Here is a 22538-nt window from a genome sequence, read left to right on the forward strand (position 1 = left end):
TTCTGAGGTCACGCCCCCTCTCAAAAGGCCACGCCCACGGGCCGTCAGGGCTCCGGCGGGAGCGGCGGGCGGGCCAGCGGGGACAGGGACAGGGACGGGGGGGACCGGGAACGGCCCGGGTTGGGCACTAGGGGGGACAGAGAACAGCCTGGCCAAGGAACAGGGGTCAGGCAGCAGGCGCGACCAGGAACAGCCGCATCAGTGAGCAGTGGGACAGGGAACAGCATGGTTAGGAATAGCAGCCGGAATAGGACCAGGCAGGAGGCGGGACCGGGCCCAACCGAGTTAGGAGGATAGGGAACAGGCGGGAGCGGCCACGGTCGGGTGGGACAGGGAACGGGCTGCACTGGGAGCGGGCGGGATAGGGAACAGGTGGAAGTAGGGAACAGCCAGGTTAGGCAGCAGCTGGGAATAGGGAACAGATAAAATGGGCAGTAGGTGGAAGCGGGAACAGCCGGGTTAGGGGATGGACGGGATGGGGAACAGGTGGGGCCAGGAGCGAGCAGGACAATGAACAGCCGGGCTAGGGAGCAGGCGGGATTAGGGACAGACAGGATGGCTGCACTGTGTCGGCCCGCAGGTCCCCACAGGAGGGAGCCTGGGACACATCTTGCAATATCTGCACATTGTCCTAATTCCCTCTGCTCTCTGCTTGACCAACATCTCCAAGCTTTTAGGGTGGAGCATGTGCAGTAACCCTAACCCTTATTTAAAAACTCTGTTAAACTACTGGGCCTGGGAAGGTCATAACCAAACGTTTTACACGTTTCCCATCAGAGTGACATCAGCTCTGCTGACCTGGCACATTTGTGACACCATTAGCAGCTTCTGCTTTGCCCCCTGGCAAGAAGCAGTCAAGTTGAATTTCAAGGATTTATCGCTGGAATTTGCAAACAGCCTGAAAAACCCAACCAAACAATCCACAAAGGATGCATCGAGGTTTCCTTAACAGCTCTGGCTGCAGCCAGACTAGTTGGATGCTCCAACCTGGCCTTGAGCCCTTCCAGGGATGGGGCAGCCACAGCTTCCCCCGCCAGCCTGTGCCAGGGCCTCAGCGCAGCAGCTGGAGCTGGTTTTTGGGGGAAGAACAAAAGCTTTGGGCAGCATTAACTCAGGGAAAGGCAGAGTGAGAAGGAGCAGGCTGGCTTTTCCTGAAGGGGCATCAGGCTCTGGAATGGTGAGCCATGGACAAGGTGTTTGCCAGGATTCCATGTCCCCCTTGGACAATGGCCCACAGACACGGTGATTCCCACAGTCCAGTGTTCCAGGAGGATGGTGGCCCACGGACAAGTTTCCCAGGATTCAGTGTCACCTGTACATAGGATGGTGATCTACAGTCATGGTGTTTCCCAGGAGTTGGTGGCCCCTTGGGGATTTAGTGGCCCCTGGGAAGAGTGGCTTGTGGACACGGTGTTTTCCAGGATTTGGTGTCCCCTGAGGATTGTGGCCCAGGTGCGTGGTGTTTCCTAGGATTCAGTCTCCTCTGTGGATGGTGGCCCACGGGCACAGTGTTTCCTAGGACTTAGCGTCCCCTCGTGAGAGTAGCTCTTGGGGCTCAGTGCTCCCAGGATTAGGCTGTCACCCAGGGACAGGGCTCCATGGGCACAGTGCTTCCCAGGATTTGGTGTCCCCGGGCGTGGCGGCCACCCAAGGGCGTGGCCGGTGCCGGTGCCCCGGGGCCCGGGCTCGCTGCCGCCGCTGCGCTGGGCGCTGCCGGGGTGCGGGATGTACGCCGGCGGGAAGAGGAAGAAACCCGTGCCCAAGAGGTAGGTGCGGGGGAGCGGGCAGGACGGGCGAAAGCCGGGCAGCGAGAGCCCAGCTGGTTCTGGGGAAGTGCTGGAGCCGCTGCGGTGCGAGCCAAAGGGAGCAGCGTGCTTGGGTCACCCGGTTTTAATCAGGGTTCATTGGAGCTAGCGCTGTGTCGGCTCTGGCACGCTGGCGGGAGAACAGAAATCCCAGAGATGCTTGTCCTGCATCCCGGTGAGGAAGATCGCCGCAGAGTTTGAGCCGCTCAGCAGTGATTTGCAGGCTGGGCTATGTTTTGGTGCCCGCCTAAATCAAGCATACAGCAATTAGTAATTACAAAACACTTCGATTCCTTAATTATTAATTACCACGCTGCTCAGTAGCTGTTGCATAACATCCCCCTTGGAGGCCCCGGTGTTTCCTGCCTCTCTGGTGCCTTCCCCAGCTCCCAAGTCCCACCATCTTGTTTAACCCCAGCTTTTCCAGGTGTATAGGAACTAAAGGTGGGTATCTGTTCCTGGGAGGCTGTGGGGGAGCACATGGATGAGCTGAGTCCAAGCCCAGGATGGAAGGAGCATCAATACTTTAAACCTGTGGTGAGATGACCCTGATGCTCTCTTGGGTGTTTAATTGGGAGTCTTGTTGTGTAAACATGAAGGATAGTTGTTTTGCCACAAGCCTGTCTTCTCTTCATCTCGGAGGGGTGATTCCAGCCCTGTGGCATACCAGCCTGAGCGTTTGGGCTGGATTTGTGTGGCTCAGGGTACAGGAGAAAGTGTCTCTTTGGAGCAGAAGGGCCCTCGTTCCCTGGTTCTGCAAGGTCAGCCTTGGGAATGGGAAGAGATTCTTTTTCTCTGTGCTGGGTCAGATCTTGGAGCAGGATCCTGCTGGGAGCGGCCAGGCGGAGCAGGGCTGGTGGCAGTGGGATGTGCAGCCAGCCAGAGGGAACAGGGAGGATGGACTGAGGGACTTCTTCTTACTTACCTCAAAAAAAATTGTTCACAAGAATGAGGGGACACTAGATTAGCTCAGGCAAGTTCCACTGTCGGGAATAATCTCCCTTGGTACTTGCCAGCTTGCGAGGGATCACTTTCCACTGGGTTCCCGTTCAAATTGCTGCTGGGGAAAAACAAACCCCAGCACAGCACAGCCTTTGGGGCTGGGAGCTGAGCTTTCCCTCGGCACAGAGGCCACCAGCTCCACCATGAACCCCATGGCACAGTGTGCTTCTTAACCACTGGGCCAAAGGGAAGGGAAATTAAACAGTTTTAAAATGTCTAGAGCAAGCTTCATTGTTTCCATGAGGCATTTCCTCACTGGCATCCCCCCTCTCAAGGCTGGCCATGGAGCACCCTGCATGCTGCAGCTGGGTTGTGCAGGAACAGAGGTGTTGGGGTGTCCTCCTTGCCCCTTAGGGTGACTTGCTGCTGGTTGTGTCACCCTCTGTGCCTCAGCCAGAGGATTTTCAGTGTTTGGCCACGTTATCCCAGTGCTTCTGTTATAGCTCAGTGTTTTACCCACTGCTGTGCTTATCTCCAGTCTCATTTTCTCTTCTTTCTGGCTGTTTGGAGCTGGATTTGGATGGTGAGTGGCCAGAAGACTTTAAAGGATATCTGAGGAAACTCAGACAAATTTTCTTCACCCTTTTTTTTTTTTAATCAAAGGAAAACTGTTTTAATTTTTCTCCTTCCTGGTGTGTGACTGTGATTTCAAAGGTGTTTAGGCTTTCTAAAAGCCCTGGTGTCAGTGTGTTTTACCCAGCTTGTCTGGTACTAGTTTGGAGCTGGGTTGTGCCAGCTCCCTGCGAGAGGGGATATCCCTCCTGATGCTGCTCTTACAACCCAGCAGGCTCGAGCTTTCCTGGCAAAATGCTGCAATTTTCCATTCAGCCTTAAAAGACCCCTCAGTCTCTCTCTGAGCTGCAAATTCAACAGGCACTTCAGTGCATTTCATTTAATGCTTATTTCCTCTCGTGTCACGTATATGAGCAGCCCTGCCAGATGAGATCGGAGAGTGGTGGTAGAGGAGAGAGCTTAAATTGCTGCTAAACACTGGCAGATCCTGTTATCCAAAGCTCCTTCCTGAAGCGAGAATGCCTGCAGAGAGGGAGTTTGTGGTTAGACAAATTACATCAAACCAAACAAGATGTGTGTTGGGGGGATGCAGCTGAGTGAGATACAGATCTGGGGGGACTGAAGGGTTTGTCTTTGAGCTATGAAACTCAGATTGGCATTAAAAAATGAAGGACACAGGGTGATGTGCAGGACTTGTTAAAGTTATTAACTGAGTTCTTACTGCTGGGGTTTTGGCTGGGGTGGGTGAAATAACTGCAGCTCACAGAGATGGGACCTCGTGTAGGCTTCAGGCTGCTCTCCTGGACACTGTTCCTTCTGCGGGCTGAGGGTTGCCCCCGGGGCCTAAGTTTGGCATCAAATGCTGGTTTAATTTGGAAATGCCCATCTGAAAGGGACAAAAATCAGAATATTGGAAGAAAACAAACAAAACTTTTTACATAAACTTTTTTTTTTTTTAAGAGAGGCTCTTTTCACAGTGCAGTGCCCTAAATCACCCTCTGCGATATCCCTTTAAGTCATAGAATCCCAGAATGGTTTGAGTTGGAAAATCATCTCATTCTGCCCCATGGCTGCCCTATCCCTGGAAGTGTTCTAGGCCAGGTTGTACAGGGCTTGGAGCAACCTAGGATAGTGGAAGGGGGTGGAACAAGATGGGCTTTGAGGTCTCTTCCAACCCAAACCACTCTGTGATTTCTAAGAGGAGCAGGTGTGTGTGGAAAAGTCTTAACCATTTCACTGTTGTGGCTGCACCAAAGCCAGTGCTGGGTTTAAAAAGAGCCTGTTGGACAATCCCAGTTTGATTAACCTCTCCTCTGCTTCTTCCAGCCCCAAACCGCGTCCCCCCGAGGGTGTGAAGTCCAAGCCCTCCAAGCGGCACCGGGCCCGGCTGAACCAGGAGCTGAACAAGCTGACGGGGCTGCTGCCCTTCCCCGAGGATGTGCGCTCCAGGCTGGATAAACTCTCCATCCTCCGGCTGGCCGTGGGCTACCTGAAGGTGAAGAGCTACCTGATGGGTGAGTGTCCATGCTGGGAGGGAGGAAAAGCCCCCGGGATCAATCCCCACTGCACAGCTTGTGTTCCACCCCAGCTTTGGGATGGGAAGTTGTGTTTCCTGAAGGAAGCATGATGGCGAGTTATGGGAGCAGGCCCTTGGATATTGATACTGGCAGGAGAATGCCATGGATGGTGGGAGACACTTGGGGGCCTGCCCAGCAGCTGAGACCTCCTGCAAAGTTCCTCCATCTCATTAGCAGCCATTCTTATGTCCAAAACTCCGCCTGTGTCGCACTCCCAGCACCCTGTGGAGAAGAAGAGAGAGGTGGGTAAAACAATGTGTCTTGTTGAACTGCAACAATGCCCTCATCTAACTGGAATGGCAGTTTAAAATTAACTTCACTAAATAATTGAATGTTCATAATATATAATACATGTTCCCTTTTATTATATTTCATATTCTGTATTTCCTTATTTATTCCATATTTGGTATTCTTATATTTATTCCATATTCTTCCTCCCTCCCTCCCTCTCTATTCTTCTTCAACTCTTTATTATTATTACAGTTATAGTATGTTGAATAAATTTTAACATTATATACGGTGCAGAGCCTGGCTGGGGGCAATCACCACATTCCCAGGAGTCACCAGCATGTGTGGATAGGGACGTGTTCCCTCTCCAGTGATTTGGGCCTGATGGAATGGGTGATGGACACTGGGGAAGGCAGAGCGTGTGGGGCAGGAAGGCAGCAGCAGCTTTTCATATTTAGAGGCTTCTATTTTGTCTTCTCCCCACCGCAGCTTGGATAAACTTGGCTCCCTTGGTTTTTCCCTCATGCCCACTCCTCTGGGCTCTCCCAGGGCCCTCTCCAGCTGGGATGCTGGGCTCCAGGAGGAGACTCCTGTGCCAAACTCTCCAGATGGGACCTGTGCCTCTGAGCAGGAGCTGGTTCCCGGTGAATGTGCTCAGTGTGTGCTTCCCAGCGAGTGAGCTGCTCAGGAAAAGTGTTTGGCATTGCAGGGGTTCTGGATGTTATAAATAAGAAACTTGACTAGGCCAATATTCAAGCAGCAATCAATTTTTTAATTAATATGGTAAAGTATGAGCAATTCAGCGCTGGGTACAGCGGGGGAGATTTTCCCTCCAACTGCACACTGATAGTTGGGGCTCACAGGTATTTATGGGGTAGTCATGAGCTTTCTCAGCAGTTTCTATTCCCAATTTTTACACCACAATTCTATGCACTATTGTGAGTTAGTTTTTCTCAGAATGTATTCCAGAAAGGAGTATCCCCAGATGGTGGGGTCCAGCTTCCAAAAGAAGAAAGAAGTCTCCCAGCTGGTGAGGTCCAGATTCCAGATGCGGGTTCACCTTTTATTTGCGAGGACTATAAATCTCATAACAGTCATGTCCAGCTTCCCTTGGTTGAAACTGTCAATCCTTCAGTTGATGTTCATCTTCCTTTCTCAAGCTACTTTTCAATATTTTGTTAAGGCGTTGAGATAAGCATGCTTCCTTTTTATATATTCTAAAGCTATAGTTTCAAAGATCCTTACTACAAGCAATATTCTAAAATTATACTTCAAAAGGTTATTATTGCCAAACTCTTTTTAGCTAGAAGCAGAAAGTTCCTGTCAAACAGCAACCTCCTTAAAGCTTTAATTCAAATGCTCCTAAATCAACTTAAGACTTATAAAGGTTAATTGCGAACAAAGGACAGGTTCAAAGGCCTTCTTCCATGCTTTACTTCCTCAGTTATTTATTAGAATTGTCTTTATAATTGTCCCATGGTCAGTTTCTACACATATCACAATCACAGATACGCATGTTGCCTGTATGTACCTGACACGAAACACAGCTTTGTATTTCACATGGAGCCCTGTTCTGCCAAGCCAATTATTCCCATCTGGCCACTTACCTGTGATTTCCCACTTCCTTCCCTTTGCTCTGCCCTGAAGTTCATCTTGTTGGACTTCAGATCATCCCAGATACATCAGGGCTGGCCTGGGTCTCAGGCGTGCCTGGTGAAGCCCCGTGCCAGCTGCAGGGCACAGCAGCCTGCTGCTGGCGTGTCCTGTCGGGCATTTGGAGTGACATGCTGGCACCCCTTGTGCTCTGCTTTCTACCTCAGGTTTGCTGTCCTGTGCTTTGTGCAGGCTTTTCTGCAGCAGGAGAGCATGGCATCATCTGAAGAGCATCCCTGTCCTCTTCCCATCCGCAGCCTGGCCTTATCCCCAGGCAGGAGAGAGATGGATGTTTTGATAGAGCGGTAATTGCCTTATCTCCAGGCAAGTGAGAGACCAATTGCACAGTGGGCTCAGGGTGATACCCTGAGGCTCCTTTTTCCCTTGTGCTGCATTTCTCCAGCCCTAGAGTGCAGCTTCCCGGTGTTGTTTGCATCTTGTCTGGCTGCTAACACCAGGAGAAATCTGAGAAGGGGCTTCCACCCTTCTCCACCTTCTCTGGTATTTCTGAGGTGTGGGTGTTGAGGAGAACACTCCATGTGTGGAGACACGAGGCTTGACTCCAGTTTCTCAGAAGGCTGATTTATTATCTTACAATATATATTAAAATACTAAATAAAAAACTATACTAAAAGTACAGAGAGAAAAGAATCATCAGAAGGCTACAAAGAACAAGAATAGAATAGAATGCATAACAAAAATCCTGTGACTGCTCACAGCCTTGACTCAGGTGGCTGTGATTGGTCATCAATTGAAAACAATCCACATGGACCAATGGAAGATGCACCTGTTGCATTCCACAGCAGATAGTTATTGTTTACATTTCTCTCCTGAGGCACTCAGCCCCTCAGGAGGGGAAATCCTAGCAGAGGATTTTTCATAAAATATCATAGCTACAGTTGTGTGCCTCTGGCTTGGGAACAGACCTGTTTAAGGGGGTGTAGGAAGCCAGGCATCAGAGCCTGGGGCAGTGTTTAGGCTGGGACAGAGCAGAGGACAACCACGGTGGGTTTGGGTGCTGGTATCAGTGCCTGCTTCCACAAGGAAAGGGACTTGTCATCTGCATGGGGTCCTGGTTTCCATTGCAGGGTAGTGACTCACTGCATCATCCTTTGAATCTGCTTTGCTTTTAATATTCTTCTCTGTCTGTGCTTTAACAAGAAACCAGACTAATTAGTAATTTGCTGGAAACACTAAGCTTTGGGCCTAGAGAAGGAAGCTCGGGAGCTCCCTCCATGCCTCTACCGGTGTGATTCAGGGTGTGCACACTGTAACTCCTCTGTGCCCTGGGGCAAACGCTGCAGGTGTTGCACAGCTCTCTGCTGCCTGGGATCTCAGCCTTCCCTGCACAAAATCAGGGGGCTCAGGGCTTGGTCTCCCCAAGCTTTGCCCATCAGGCCCAGCTGGAGAGCAGTGCTGGGTAGCGGTGACAGCTCTGGTGCTATCACTGCCTGCCTCAAAGGCACTCTAAAGGTTTTGTCACTCGTGTAAACAATGACTGAACCTCACTGCCAGATTTGTGCTGAGCTCTGTCTGCAAACCAATTTGCAGTGGTTGCTACTTGGACCTGTGTCTGACATCCTTCCAGACAAATCTGTAGTGACTTTGCTGATCCCGTGTCTTTGAGAGCAAACGCCCAAGGAGAAAAGCTGATGTTTATGTTGCCGACTGCCACGATGTTCTGGCCTCTCTGTGGTGTGACTGGAGCCCCACTTGCTGCAAAGAGGGAGATCTCATGAAAGCTTGGGTGGATTGTAGTGGCTTGGTAAAGCTCCAGCTGGTTGGAGAGCTGTGCTTGGGTTAGTTTCCTACGGTTCCTGTAGGAAAGGAAGCAGATGTTTTGATTGCAGATGTGGCTCTGCCAAGGGTGAGCAAGAAAATGGGGCTTAAAATACTCTCTGAGGTGGAGAGGGTGTGATTAGGAAATGTGCTGCCATGCCTTCTTCCTAGTACTCCAGGCCAGCAGGTCTGCAAGAGAGGATCACAGAGTGCCAGACTGGTTTGGGTTGGAAGGAAGTTCATCCCATTCCACCCCCTGGCATGGGCAGGGACACATCCCACTATGCCAGGGTGCTCCAAGCCCTGTCCAACCTGGCCTGAAACTCTTCCAGGGATGGAGTACCCACAGCTGCTCTGGTAATCTGTGCCAGGACCTCACCACCCTCACAGGGAAGAATTCTTTCCCAACATCCAAGCTAACCCAATCTCTTTCAGAACCCATGGAAAACCCAGTCCTGGTGTGAGACCACGCTCTGGAGTCTGGCAAAGCTTGAGATATCTAACAGTTCACAGCAAACAGTGAACAGTGGGCTGCCTCCCCATGCAGCTGACCTGACTGGAGCAGGGGCTGGGTTTAGGAGGTCTCACCAGTCTTTCCCACCTCTGGTGCTGGTCTCACCAGTTCCCTCCCCAGTGCTCTGCTGCAGGGCAGCTGGCAGCAGGTCTCCCTGGGTAATCTCACTGCAATCAGCACTAAATTAGCTTTTTTATTAATCTCATCTCGGTTTGTTGTTACCAGAGCTGGCTGTTGGGCCAGAGCTGCAGGGGTCTGGGCCTGAAATAACTGAGGCAGTGAAAGGAGTCAAGCTCAAATCTGTCCCTGGGCAAGATCCTGCAGGACTGGGTGGGATGAAGGTTTGCAGCAGCAGGCTGGAGAGGCTGGTGTGGACTTGGGGATGCTAGCACTCCCCAGGGTATTCCTGTGCTCCTTGGAAAACGCTGAGTGACTTTTCCATCTGTGGGTTTGGGATTTGTCTGTTTCACTTGGATGGCATGAGCCTGCTCTGTGTGGCGCCGTGCCTTTGTTAAACAGCTGAGCAAAGGTTAGTGCTAATTTGACAGGGCTTGGGATCGGATCCAAGAGGAAAATGGTTGTGTGTGGCTTGGTATTGCTTGAAGAGCTGGGAGCTCCTGGTTTTTGGATGCCAGGCACCTCTAGAGCCTGTTCAAAGAGAAGTGTTTCCCATGGGTGAAGCTTGTCAACTCCCCCCAGTGTAACCCAGTCTGAGAGAGCAGATCTGGCTCTGGGGTTGTTTCCAATTTCCAAAAATTGGTTGTTTACCAAACTTTTATTTTCAGCGCCAAATCTATGCCAGAGGCAAGGGGTGTGTTTTAGCCTCCATGGCTGCCTTGCCATGTTTTTCTTTGGGAATGTGATGGGCAAAAAAGTGAAGAGATTAGATGACTTTGCTCCTTTTTCCTTCTTTCTCCTGCTGGAAGTTTTTCCTCCATTGCATGGCTGAGGAACCTCCTTGCAGAGACAAGAAAGCCAACCCATAGGAGGGTTCTCTTGGGGATGTATGGGGCACATCCTGATTCATTGATGCTGGAAGCTCTGCTGGTCCTGTCTGGAGTCTTCCTGGGCTGAGTGAAAGCCTTGCAGTCTTTGGGATCACACCAGCAGCAGGAAACCTGCAGTGCTCTGGCTGGTTCAGAACAAAGCTGGATTTTCCCCTACTGTCTTAAAAATGACACACAGCCTCTGTTCCAGCGCTTTGAAAATGTAAGTGATCACCACACTGCTCCAGCAGATGCCTGGGACTTACCTGGTAATGCAGATGGCTTTTGCCGTGGTGTTTTTCATAGAACTGTGGAATCATTGAGCTTGGAAAAGACCTCTGTGATCATCAAGTCCAACCATTAACCCAGCACTGCAAAGCCCACCACTAACCCATGTCCCTAAGCACCACATCCACATGTTAATTCCCATTAATTGTCCAAGATGCACTGCAGGAGATTGGAAAAACTGGGCACAAACAGCAAAAGTGCATTGTCCTTTTACCCAGCTACTTTTGTTGTTGTGGGTATATTATAGATTAGATACATGTTGGACCTGTTTCCTTTAATCCCATTAATTCGTGGTCTCAGCTGCTTTGTGTGGGAGTCTGAACTGCTCCATTTGAAGGAGTGTGTTAAATGGGATGAATTAGCTAGCTTTCAATACAGCTCATCCCCTGCTTTGTCCTGCCTGGCAGCCAGTGGGGGTCTCTTCCTCCTGCCAGCCATTGTTTCCAGTCCATCTTAGCCATTGGCCCCTTGGAGACCTGGCTTCAGCAGCCTGAGGGATCCATGGCTCCGGGTGGGATTCCAGAGGGTGGCATCTCCCCATCTTGTCTCAAGCAAGGACATGTTTCAGGAATGATCCCTCCCTTCCATGTGGTTTCCTGTGTTGTAAATGAGCTAGGATATGGTTAAAATGTTGGGTTTTCTCTTCCAAGTCAAAAAGTGACTGGGAATAGCCTCTGTACCCTTGGTGGTTGCATGGGCCTGGAGTCCTCTACCTGGAAGTGCTTGGGTTTCCGTTGGGATCGCTCCCAATCCCGATGGTTCTTGGCAGTTTGAGAGAGGATGAGTTCAGAGAGCTTTGGAGGAGGAAAGCACAGGAACAACATGGCCCCTGACTGTGGATGGTGAGGACTGGGCTGGATGTGCGCACCAGCTGCTCCACACCACCAGTACTTTGGTAGCAGACAACATCTCTTTGAGTTTCCTCCCCTCTCTCCATGCTCCAGACCTTCTCCCCAGGTCAGGTGTGTCCCATGGAAGACAGATTCTGGACGATTTTTGAGCTCAGCTGTGCAGAAATGGACTGCTCTGTGTTTGAGAGAAGGGGAAGTGAGCACCTTTGGTGGGAGATTAAAAGGCCCTTGCTAAGATCAGTGGGAGAGGTGAAGAAATTTTGCTGGAAAGCCCAAAATGGGTATTTCCTGCTGGATTCTGAAAGCCACAGCAGCTCTCCCCAGCTGTCCCTGCAGATGCTGCTGGTGGATGCTGGGAGATAGCTGGAGACCAGATGCTCTCAAGATGTGCATGCTCTCAAAAAGTTCTGTGCCCTTTTGGAGCTCTGTTTTGGAAGAACTTGTTTCTTTTTGAAATCCCCTGCCAGCCTGCCTCATTTCAATGCTTTAGAGAAGAGTCAGCCCTTCAAAAGAAATCAAATTTTAAATGAGAATTGATGTTTCATTTTGAAACTATTAGGGTCCATGAAGTGCAAATTGAAGCCATGTGGTCCAGAAGGGATTTTTTTCCTTGGGGATCACACAGCAATCACATGAGGAGGCTTTTTGCTTGGTGTCTCCAAGCAAAGATTCTGTTGAATCTCGTCTTTCCCAACCTCTCACATCCCCTGAGCAGGCTGGTCTGACAGCACAGGATGAAAAAGAGCAGAAGCTGTGGCTGATTTATAAGGTGGAGATGCTGCCTGAGCATCTCCAAGGAGTGCTGAAGGTTTGAGGGAGCAAGATGTATCCCAGCTCTACCAGCAATGGAGATGGAGGCTAACTCTGCTCCAGAGCACCCTCTCCACTGCTCTTTGTGTCCCCTTGTGCAAGACCTGCAGCTGGTTACCCTAACCCTGCTGTATCCATGCCCTGGCTGATGAAAGCCTCCATCGGTCAGTGCTTGTTGGCACTCAGGCTCCAGGTGTAAATACATCCCAGGGATGCTTTGATTCCAAATTAGTTTTGAATTCAAACATGCCAATCCATCAGGTTTGTTGCAGAACAAAATGTCCCAGATCAGCAGTTGCATGTGAAATTTCTTTAGATTTCAAATTGTTTTGGCTTTGAACTCGGTGTTATCAGGGAAGAAACCAAACAAACCTTTAAAACGTTTCAGTGGTGAAGTGAGAGCTTCTGCCATGGAGAAAATTAAATGTATGGTCAGACTTGGGATGGTTTGAGGTTCTTCCTTATATCCAGCATTGAGAGGATCTTTTCCCTTTGGATCCAGCACCGTCCAGCAGGCAGTGCTCTCTGCTGGGATGTGAGTTACACGGGGTATGTGAGCTCAGTCAGGCCTCAGGGAGCTGCACGAGCTGGTGGTGGTGGCAGAGGTGGGGTGGTTCCTACACAGGAGCTGCTTTGAGCTTTTCTGTGATTTTCTTTTTTTTTTTGTGTAGGCTGGCACAAAAAAACATGCCTTGAAAATCACCCTTTTGCTGGCAGCTGAGCTTGGATAGAGTTTTTTCAGTGATAATCAGCAGATAAAAGGATCATGCTGGAGATGCCCCTGGGAGCCTCTGTCCTCAGTCCTGTTCCCTGAACAACTGGTTCTGTGGGAGTCCTGTGATGCTCGAGGTCCCACGAGCCGGGCAGCAGGAGGTTTCATGCTGGCTGCACCCAGGGGCATTGCCTTGAAGGCCTCCAGTGCTGAAGCATGAGGCAGCTCCTGAATCAGCCTGGGGAGGTCATGGCAGCAATTCCTGGGAGCCGGGAGCTCTCAGGTGTCACTGGAAGTGCCATGGCCACCAGCTCTTGATCTGCTTCCAGGCAGCCAAAGGTGGAAGGGAGAAAATAAGTCTGGGTGCTTTGATGGCATCTCAGGTGCTTTGGGAAGGTTTGTTTCTATCGTTCTCTAACCCTGAAGGGCAGCACAGCAGACAGAGCACCCCAGTGGAGTGGCTTGAAGCCAACTCCAGCTCTGCCAGGCTCTAACCAGAAGCCTCCTGGCTATGTTGGGTGGTGTTCTCCAGCCTGAAGCACTCAGCCCCCCTCTGTCCTTTGCCTCTCTGCCTCATACCCTGGCAGGAGTGAGGTTTCCCAGAAATTAGATCAAGCAGGGGAAAGAATCTCTTGGAGGAAGCCTTGGGCAAGCTGGGAGGAGTGGCAGGAGTGAGGTTTCCCAGAAATTAGATCAAGCAGGGGAAAGAATCTCTTGGAGGAAGCCTTGGGCAAGCTGGGCATGGCTCTGTAAGTGGGCTCAGTGCCAGTTCCCCCTGATGGTCACACCTCCCTCCATGCTGGGTTCATGGGCATCCAGTAGCTGCATGAGCAGCTCTGGGGTGTGGAGGAGGAGCAGGAGGCTCCTGGCTTGCCTCTTCCACACTGATTTCTTGCCCTCTCACTTGCAGCTACAGCTCCAAATGTTGGCAACTGCGTGGATCAGCCCAGAGCCCCAGGAGGGGACAGATGGATGGAGCCCCAGGGTGACAGGGAGCTGTTTCCTGAGGGGGAGCTGCTGCTCCAGGTATGGTGCTGTGGCTTGGTCATTTGGGTCTCCCCGAGCTGCTCTGGAACTTGTGGTCCCATCTGTGGAGTGGAAGGAGACCCTACCTTGCCCAGAGCTGTGTCACTGTGATTCCTGCAGGCACTGAGTTCCTGGGGACAGAGACCAGCACTGTCTGACTGGGATGGGTCCAGATCCCCATTCCCACCATTCCCTCTCATCCCACTGCAAATTGCTGTCCCTTTTAGTATGTTACATCTCATGGACACAAGGTCCACCAAGACCAAGAGGTTCAAGGCTGTCATATGGTGGTGTAAGGATTGATCCCTGGATAGTTCCAAGGTGCTGGGTTGGTTCATTATCTTTAGCAAAGGCCAAGAGGAGAATGTTGAGAGCTATGGGACAAAAGATCCCCCGGGAACTCCTTGCCCTACCTGGGGCATTGTGTGAGCTCCATAGGGATGAGTTCTCAGCCTGCCTGAGATGGGAAAAGCCCAGCTTCAGTTTGTAGGTTGTGGGGGAGAAAAGGAGAGCAGCTGGGTGTTGGAAAACAGTGGTGAACAAAACCAGTGAGAAATGAGAACTGTGCTTTGTGGAAAGGCCACGTGTGTCTCATGAAACAGCTGACAGTGAAGCTCGGAGCACGAGGGTCTGGTGAATTAACCTCCCACAGTGCTGCTGGTTTGGGCTGCCATTTATAAATGTGAGCTGGAAGAGCCTGGCATGGAAGGTCACACGGAAAGCCTGACTGCTGAACAAGCATGTGGGCATGTCAGCTGAGGAACATGCTCACTGGGGCTGCAGGACAAGTCTGTGCAAGACCTTCAATCATTCCATGTTCTTGGCATCTCCTGTGCCTGGGATTTCACAGAATCCCAGAATGGTTTGGGTGGGAAGGGACCTTAAAGCTCAGCTTATGATGAGCTGCCATGGGCAGGGACACATTCCCAGGTTGCTCCAAGCCCCATCCAGCCTGGCCTTGGGCACTTCCAGGGGTCCAGGGGCAGCCACAGTTTCTCTGGGCACCCTGTGCCATGGCCTCCCCACCCTCTCCAGCTCTTCTGTAGGCTTTCTAGGCCTTCAGTCCTCTTCTCCCACCTCTCCAAACACCAGCAGATGGATGCTTGGCTCTCTTTAAGCCTGGCTTTGGTTGCTTCAAATCTGCTCCTGCAGAGCCCTCCAGGCAGCAGGCAATGTGAGCAGATCCCCAGGAGGAGCCTCCATGTGGGATTTTGGAGAGGCAGTGACTCCTGGGAGTTCAGTGTGACTTTTGGCAGTGAATCCTGGACCACATGAGGTCCCCCACGGTCCCAGCTGTGTGTGAGTGTGATGGTCACAGAGGAGCAGCTGGATACCAGGAAGGAGCCCGTGGCTGCCCCGGCCCCAGCATGGAGCTGCTCCTGAGCACTCCCCAGGGCTTTGGACTTCGACCATATGATGGCAATTTGTTGAGCCATCACATCAGAGCATTGGCAGGCTGGGATGATTGAAGGCATCTGGAGAGCTTATGAGGTGTTACTGTGACAGAAATCCCCCTGCTGAGCTGTCTGGTGGCTTTTTTTCCTCTCCACAAAGATCATTTTAAGCATATACTGTGATTTGCAGCAATCTCTGACTTGGGATCCGTCAGGGGGCTGCAGCACACAAAGGGAAGGAACTAGTCCCTCAGCAAGCTGGGTCTGTATGCTAGGTTTCCATTTAGGGTGTTCTTTCCCTAATTTCTCTCCTTCCATTCACTAATAAATTAAACATATCACAGTCAAGAACAGGCTGCATGAGTTACTATCTAGTAGTAGTGCTTTGCTTTTGGGGAAAATCAGCCTGAAATAGCTACCAGAATCATAGAATATCCAGAGCTGAAAGGGACCCACGAGGATCATTGTGTCCAAAGCACAGCCCTAGGAGAGTGTAGCTATTCCCAGCTGGAAAGGAGGACTCCAGATCCTCCATGAAACCTCTCCTTAGCTGGTCCCTCCTGATGGAGGAGATGGGGTTCCATGGGGGGTTTGGAGAAAGTGGTCAATCCAGCTTGGATCATTGCTTGTGCTGAGAACAAGAAACTCCATGGAACTGAATCTTGCGTGGTTACCAAGTGCTGTCCTTTGTGGGGCTCCTTGTTGGGGAAGAAGGTCCCTTCCTGTCCCTGGATGCTGAAGAAACAGCTGGGGGATTTCATCCTTCAGCAGCTCAATTGAAGCTGGGCAGAGCAAGTTTGGAATGAACTTTTGCTTTCAGGCCCTCAATGGATTTGTCATCGCCGTGACTGGAGACGGCTACATCTTCTACATCTCCCATACCGTGCAGGACTACCTGGGCTTCCACCAGGTGAGCACCGTGTTTTCCTGGCTGGAAACAGATGGATGCAGTCCTGCGTGGGAAGGAGGTGCAGGTGGAGAGCAAAGCTTCCCAAAGAGTAGTAGCTCCTGTGGCAGGGGAAGGAGCTGGAGTTTGCCCGTCTTTACACTCAGTCCTGGCACTTTTAGTGCCCAGGAAGGGAAACCTTCTGCCATGTCCTCCTCCTGACACCTCTGCCAGGCTGTCCAGAAGCAGACAGTATTCTGTTTTGTCATTCCAGTCGGATCTCATCTACCAGAGCGTGTATGAGCTGATCCGTGCGGACAACAGGGCCGCCTTCCGCCGCCAGCTGCAGGGGACCCCAGTGCATGCTGCTGACAGTGAGTGCCAGGGTGATCTCTACAGGGCTTCACTTGAGCAGCTCTGATCAAGGTGTTCTGCACAGCTTGGAAAACTTCCTTTTGCGTTTGCTCTTCCAGCTTTCCCCCCTGAGCAGCCACTGCTTGCCAGGTGCAGCGCCGTGTCCAGCCCCCAGCACCGCCATACTGAGAAGGAATCCTTCGTGGAGAGGAGCTCCACCTGCCGCTTCCGCTGCCTGCTGGATAACTCCTCAGGATTCCTGGTAATGCTGGGACACCCCTCTGCTCCTCCTGTGCCTGCAGGGTGTTTCCCCAGAGTCACTTGCGTCCCATAGGGATGACAGCACAGCCAGTTCCCACCACCCTGTTTGCTTCACACCCACATTTTCTAGTCCCTATAAGGCCTTGAATTTCTGTGGGCACCTGAAGTTCCTTCTTGGGCAGCAAAAGTCAGCAGCAGACAAGTCCCCAGTTGCTCTCTTTGCCATTGCCACGCTCCTCCAGCCTCTCTCCCTCCTGGAGCTCCGGACCAAAACGCTGATCTTCTAGACAAAGCACAAGCTGGACTTCACTCCCACGGCCTGTGATTCCCGGTAAGGCATCTCTCACTTTCCCTGTGGCAAAATCCCTGGTGCTGGACTAGAAAGCTAGACCTGCTGGGGACAAGGAACACCTGACCCAGCTCCCGTGGCCTGATGTTTCTGTCCCTCCACTGCAGGCCCCCAGTAACATGGAGAGCAGGTTAACGGGGCACGAGCACTTCTGATCTGCTGTGGTTTGGGTGGTTTGTGGAACAGGGGATGCAGCTCAGCCCGGGGTGGTGTGTTGCACCACCAAAGTGGGGGTCTGACCCAAAGTGGGGTGCAACTGTGGGGGATGCATCCCTGGTGTCACTGCATTCCTGTGCTGTTTCCAGGGGGAAGGTTGTCCTTGAACACACGGAGGTGGGGCTGTGCAGGAGGGGATCTGGATACCAGTTTGTGCATGCAGCCGACATGATGCACTGCTCAGAGCACCACATGAGAAGTGAGTGCTGGGGAGCTGTTGGGGGGATGTTTGTGGGGTCCCTCAAGGCTCTGGCCTGGCTGTAGTATTGCTCCTTTGTGCTGGAGCATCTGTGATAAAGGCTCTTCCTCCTGGATGAGCTCGGGTAGCTGGCAGAGACACAGCACACTGCATCTCCTGCCCCTGTAGCATGGCCACAAGGTGATACTCAACCTCGTGGCATCTTGCAAGTGTCATTTTTCTGCCTCCGTGGAGGAACTCTGTCTGTGGCCCTTCTTTTGTGTCCCTGCCCCAGTGATGAAGACCGGGGAGAGCGGGCTGACGGTGCTCCGGCTGCTGACCAAGAGGGGCAGCTGGGTGTGGCTGCAGGCCAACGCACGGCTGGTGTACAAAGGGGACAGGCCCGACTGCATCATCGCCCACCAGCGAGCCCTGTCGTGAGTATTGCTGGCCCCCTTCAGCTGCTCTGGGCGTGGAGGGCTGCCCAAGGCACGCAGAGGCCATGAAGGTGGAGGAAAGGGTAGGTGAGGTTGGCACTTTGTAGCATTTGTCCTCCTGTAGTGTGAGTGAAACGGCTCTGAGGAGGTGGTTGCGGACACGCTCCTGCCTGGGAGCAGCAGCCCTTCCCTGAGCCATGCAGACCTCCCTGTGGGCTCCTCAGAGCCCTCTTGTAGCCAGCCCAATCCAGCCCCCTTTTCCTCTAGAAAAGCCAGCTGTGAGCTCCCCCATTGCTGTCAGAAGGGTGGTTTTGCCTGGCCTGAAGGAGTTGTTCATGCTGTTTCCATCCCTTTTTGCCTCCACACTGAAGGAATGAAGAAGGGGAGGAATATCTCCAGAAGAGAAACCTGCAGCTGCCTTTCAGCTTTGCCGCGGGGGAAGCAGTCTTGTATGGGAATGACCTTCCTGTGTTCTTGGACTCATTCCAAACCAAGGAGGGGTTGCAGGTACAAGCAAACTCCAGTTCAGAGCAGTGCTTGGTAGACCCCAACTCTCTCCTTGGGGCCATAATGAAGCAGGATGCATCCATATACAATTCCCTTGCTGACAACCTGCCTCAGTTCTCCCTGCCAGGTTTCAACGCTGAGCCTGATGGGCTGACCCGGAATGAGGACATCAGCAGTGCCAAGGACAGCGACTCTCTCCTGGTGGTCATCGAAACCCTCTCTGAGAAGAGTGAGGTGGATGGAAATGTCTGCCAGAGCCTAAACGTGGGCAGCACAGAGCTGCAGCACTGGGAGGAAGCTCTGCTCAGCCTGGGGGCAGAGGAGGATCCACCAGCTCAGGGGTTCGGCCAGAGGCCAGGCACCAAGGTGACATCCTCTGTAGAGCAGACGCTCCTCAGGGAGGGTGCTGGAAAGAGATTGGACTTCCGACACTGCCATGAGGAAAACAGTGCTGTGCCTCACTTCCAGCACTGCTGGGCAGCTGGTTCAGCATTCCCAGCACAGCCCCAGGCAGCAGGCACATGGGGAGGCCAGGAGGTTGTGGGCTCCATGGGCTCCATTCCCTCTGAGGGCAGCTTTGCCCAGCCAGAGCTGCAGGTCCCGTTTAACCCAGCTGGACTAGTGACAGGGACTGTGCTGGGTGTCCCCATCTCCAGCAGCAAATCCTCTGCAGCACTTCAGCTGGCAAACCAGGCATTTCAGACAGAAGCTACACCCCCTGCTCCTGTAGATAACGCTCTTCCTACTGCTCAGAGCCAGCCTGGGTGCCAGCTGGTGGGCTCAAGCTGCTCACCACCGTTGCACTCAAACACGTTGGTGACTCTGTGGCACAGTGTCCCCCTCCAGGCAAACCCAGACAGTTGCCCATCTGAGGCTTCGTTGACCATAGCTCCAAAACAGCTGGAAGCTGCAGGAGCCTACGTGGAGTCCCAGACTCTGCCAGGTGGCAGTCCTGAGAATCCCCTGGAGGCTGTGCTGTGGTTGCTGCCCCCTCCCAATCTTTTCCTTGCCCTGCCCAGGGCTTGCATGAGTCCCAGTTCTCTGGGAATGGGAAGCTCTGTGATGTGGAGGCTGCTCCCCCTGCACCCTCAGGAGCCAGGCAGCTGCCAGGGCATGGCAGCTTCCCCAAACAGCCCCTGGTAGCCCATGCAGATCCCAGCTTTTCCTGGGAGAGGGAGCAGGCAGTGCTCTGAGAGGACAAGTGGTTCTCACAGCCGTGGCTCCCACAGGCTGGGGCAGCTCCTCAGACGTGCCATGGGGCAGGGCCAGTGCACCACAGTGGGCTCCAGCACAGATCCCAGCACCCAGCAGATGGACTGAGTTGTGCTGTCCGAGTGCCAGTACGGAAACAGCCTTTTTAGGCATGAGAGCAACTTCCTTGAGGGATGCTGCTAAAATACCCCTTCCCCAGCAGCTGGGCGCTTTGCCTTGCCCCGCTGAGAACCACCCTGGAGCACCCTGCTCCGCACTGGGCTTGGTTTCAAGGTGCTCAGCAGCTCTCCCTGTGAAGGTGGGTGCAGGAGCCCCCCCGTGCTCCGGGCAGGGCCCTGGCTGCCCATCAGTTCCCTGTTCAGCTGGCAGCCCCTCTGTGACTGTGAGATCCAACTCAAGGTGAGGTGCGAGGGCTGCAGGACCTGAGGGGAGCCTGGCTCCTGTGGAGGGAGAAAGGGGTCTGCCAGGGGTGCAGCCACACCATCCTTTATGGGCAGCCTGGTTTGGAGCTCACTGTGAACCAGGAGCCCTGTCTTGGAAAGCCACCAGCAGCTGTGAGCTCTTCTCATACCTGCCAGTGGGGCCCCATGCTCCCTGGTCTCTCAGGATTTTGTCTTCCAGTGCTGTCAGGCAGTCTAAGATGAAGTGGTTTGGACTTTTTGTTCCATGAGAAGTCTTTTGGGGAGATGCAGCTGTGCCACTGGAGAGGCCTGCGGGCTCCTGGGGTCCAAGGAAGGACAGTGCTTGCTGGCACATCCATGTGCTTGGGGCAGCCTCTTGCAGATGGAGCTGCTGCCTCACAGGCAGGTAGCACGGAACTGCTGTTTTCCAACCATACAGCATGCTCTCCTCATCTCCTCTGTTGGACCACCCTTGTCATGTTGCTGTTTAGTCCCCTGCATCATCTCTGCCAGCCTGAGCCTCTTTTCCTCCTGTGCTCTCCATCTCCTCCAGAGACCATCCAAATCCTTTGGAAAAGATGTTACCAAGCACTTCAAGAAGCTCAGCAGCATTGAAGGGTCTTGGTGGGCGGTGGAGTTGGTGGGAGTGAAGGTGTCTTGGGGATTTGGGCTCTCCAGCAGCCTACCAGGGGAATTTGGGAGAGGTGGGTTCCAGGCCATTGTGACCTTTCTGGGATGCAGGGTGGGGAAGGTGCACCCAAGCTCCTCTTGGGTTTGTCACTGGCTTGTCCTTGTTGTCCTCTTCTCTGCTCCACAGTGCCAAGGGACAGGGAAGAGTGGGTGTTCCCCCTGTGGTTTTGCCAAAGCAGTGAGAAGGAAAGGCAGGGAGGGATGCAGTGACCACTGGCTGCCTCTCCAGACCCACTTGGTGCCCCTCAAACCATTTTCCTGCAGCCCAGAACAACCATTTTGCTGATTTCTCTTCCTTTCTGTGTATGTAACCTAAGATGTGAATGAATTGTTTTTTCCCCACCGTGAGAGCAAAGTCTTGCAGATCCATCAGGGAAACCCACCAAAAAAAAAAAAAAAAAATTGGGGGGGGGGGGGGGGATGATTTGAGACCACACTGACTTACAACACTGGGTCGGAGAGGTCAGAGTGCTTGGGGACATTCACACCTTGCCCTCACGCACCCATCACCCTGAGCATTGTATCTCACACCAGTGTTAAGCATTTAGGATCAAATTAAATCAGGTAATTAGTGCAGGGCTGGCAGCAAGCCCACATGTCCTGGTGTAAAGTGGCCTCATCTCCCTGGGTCTCTTCCTTCATGCCCAGCTTTGCCTCTGCTCACGAGACCTGGGAAAGATCAAGCTCCTCTCTGCAGGCTGGGAGCAGAGCAGTGCTGAAATGTGCTGGACCACTCTAAGGTGGCTTCCAGGAGCACCTTGGCTGGGCAAGGAGTTGACTGGCCATGATCCAGATCCAAAAAGCAGCAGGATGGACTCTGCTCACTGGCCTCTGTTCTGGCACCTGTGAGACGGTGCTGGGGGTGTACCAGGGGCTCCCAGTGCTGCAAGAGATGGACCTTGGGGTGGGGGCACTGCTGCTTGGGGCCTTGACAGACCCCCCTGTGCTCTGTCACTGGTGTCTGATCTCTCTGTACTTCATGGCTGTACAGATAGTCTGTTCTGGTGCAGTGTCTCATTTTCTGCTCTGTGATTTCTTTGTGCTGCTGGTGGCAGCCAGAAGGTGCTGAGGAGAAAAGAGCTGTCTGGAGCCTCACCCCTGTGTTTGGCGATGTATTAAAAGGCAATTTGCTTTGTGCTGATGTTTGTTTTGACCCGAAACCATGTCTCTCCATTTCCTCCTTGACTGAGCAAGGGCTGGGAAAAGCCTAGCCCTGGTGCTGGATGTGTGACACTCTCGTTGTCACTGTCCCCAGCTACTGTGGGCATGCAGGGCAGCAGAGGCATGAGTGTCCCCGCTTTGCACCCCCAAACTGCCCTGTGGGGTTGTGGGACTCACAGGCAGGGTTACACTCGGCATTGACACACGTTTGTTAATATCCGACTATTAAAAATTATTACAGAGATGCCTCTGCCCAAAATAAGGTGTAAACTGACATAAATTGGGCAGGAGATCTTTCTCCTTTTCAATGCCTTTATTAAAGAGATTCAGCTCAGGTGGGGAGAAATCGACGGGTCGCACCCACGCCGCCACTGTCCCCAAGAGTGGTACAGAGGACGAGGGTGATGCAGCTCTGTCCGCTGGTCTGCAGGCAGAGCTGGGGACTGCGTCCTCACGGGAGATTCGCAGATTCCTGCTTTTCGGTCCAACACTTCGGGTGCCCTCCTTAGTGAACATCCTTTAAGGTCAGGGTGTGAAGCAAAAAGGATCCAAGCAGGCACTGGACTTCACGCCCGTCCTTAGACATCACCTAGGGTCCCCCAATTCTATATTGGTTCGTTGTTTTTAGGGGTTTTCCAAGAAAACGGGAAAATTTTGGAGCGGTGCATTTCTCATTTGCATACGTGGTCTCAGGCCACTCCTATTCTCCTGGGCTGCGTGTCCAGGCGTAGCTCCGGGGCAAGCACCA

At 52.6% G+C, this 22538-nt stretch overlaps 1 pseudogene across 1 annotated transcript; it reads left to right on the forward strand.

The window, feature by feature from the left end:
• The first annotated feature begins 110 nt into the window (after positions 1-110).
• LOC121333680 lies at positions 111-21912 on the forward strand (annotated as a pseudogene). The gene is made up of 10 exons (XR_005952345.1): positions 111-1766; positions 4647-4834; positions 13629-13744; positions 15959-16048; positions 16299-16398; positions 16498-16640; positions 16780-16970; positions 17294-17403; positions 17678-17819; positions 18191-21912. The product of XR_005952345.1 is annotated as an uncharacterized LOC121333680 (transcript).
• The last annotated feature ends 626 nt before the right edge of the window (positions 21913-22538 follow it).

The sequence above is a fragment of the Onychostruthus taczanowskii genome, unplaced genomic scaffold, assembly GCF_017590055.1.
Source record: "Onychostruthus taczanowskii isolate IOZ18803 unplaced genomic scaffold, ASM1759005v1 scaffold176, whole genome shotgun sequence".
NCBI lineage: Eukaryota > Metazoa > Chordata > Aves > Passeriformes > Passeridae > Onychostruthus > Onychostruthus taczanowskii.